This window comes from Stegostoma tigrinum, chromosome 8 (genome assembly GCF_030684315.1).
Source record: "Stegostoma tigrinum isolate sSteTig4 chromosome 8, sSteTig4.hap1, whole genome shotgun sequence".
In the NCBI taxonomy this organism is placed as follows: Eukaryota; Metazoa; Chordata; class Chondrichthyes; order Orectolobiformes; family Stegostomatidae; genus Stegostoma; species Stegostoma tigrinum.
This window is the reverse complement of record NC_081361.1, coordinates 102788516-102789647: the sequence shown is the minus strand read 5'-3', so window position 1 is coordinate 102789647 and position 1132 is coordinate 102788516.

Here is a 1132-nt window from a genome sequence, read left to right as displayed (position 1 = left end):
ACCTGGCGCTTCCTGGTTAGAGAAGGATTTATTCCCCGTGCCCAGGGGACTCAGGGATGGGCAATGCCCTGCCGTGTCAGGCTGGGGGGCAATTGTTCCGATTGCACCCGTCAGCACCAAACTCCGGTCCGCGAGCACCCGGACACAATGCGCGCTCTCGCCTCGCCTGTGCGCGCCCCCGCCGCCAGCCCTGCGCGCACTCCTGCTACAGACGGAAGCGCCAGAGGCTCGCAAGAAAATTTAACGGGTCACCCAGAACTGGGACAGGAGAGTGGGAGGGAGGGAGGGAGGGGGAGAGAGAGAGAGAGGGAGGGAGAGAGAGAGAGAGAGGGAGGGAGGGAGAGAGAGGGAGGGAGGGAGAGAGAGGGGGAGGGAGAGAGAGAGGGAGGGAGAGAGAGAGAGAGACGGAGAAAAGGGAACCGAGACTGCGAGAGCGAGTCGGAAGAGAGAGAGAATGATTCCGAGAGACAGAGCTCCCAGAGCCTGGGACGGAGACACAGACTGAGGGTGGGCTAGGGGACGGGGGGAGGACAGAGAGGGTGGGGATAGGGGACGGGGGGAGGACAGAGAGGGTGGGGATAGGGGACAGAGAGGGTGGGGATAGGGGACAGAGAAGGGGGACAGGGGACAGAGAAGGGGGGACAGAGAGTGTGGGGATAGGAGACAGAGGTGGGGTCAGAGGGGGACAGAGAGGGACAGGAGGGTGGGGGGAGAGAGGGACAGGAGGGTGGGGGGAGAGAGGGACAGGAGAGTGGGGAGGGGGAGACAGAGAGGGACTCGGGGTTGGGCAGGAGGGACAGAGAGGGACAGGAGGGTGGGGAGGAGGGACAGAGAGGGACTCGGGGTTGGGCAGGGGGGACAGAGAGAGACAGGAGGGTGGGGAGGGGGGACAGAGAGGACGGGACAGAGAGGGGGGACAGGGGACAGAGAGGGACAGGAGGGTGGGGAGGGGGCACAGAGAGGGACAGGAGGGTGGGGGAGGAACAGGGGCCACGGAACTATAAATAGATTGACAGAGAGAGAATAACTGCAGCTGAGACAGACAGAGTGAGAGAGAGGGGGACAGACAGAGAGAGAGGATCAGACAGGGTGAGGGGGAGAGAGAGGGGGACAGACAGAGTGAGAGAGAGGA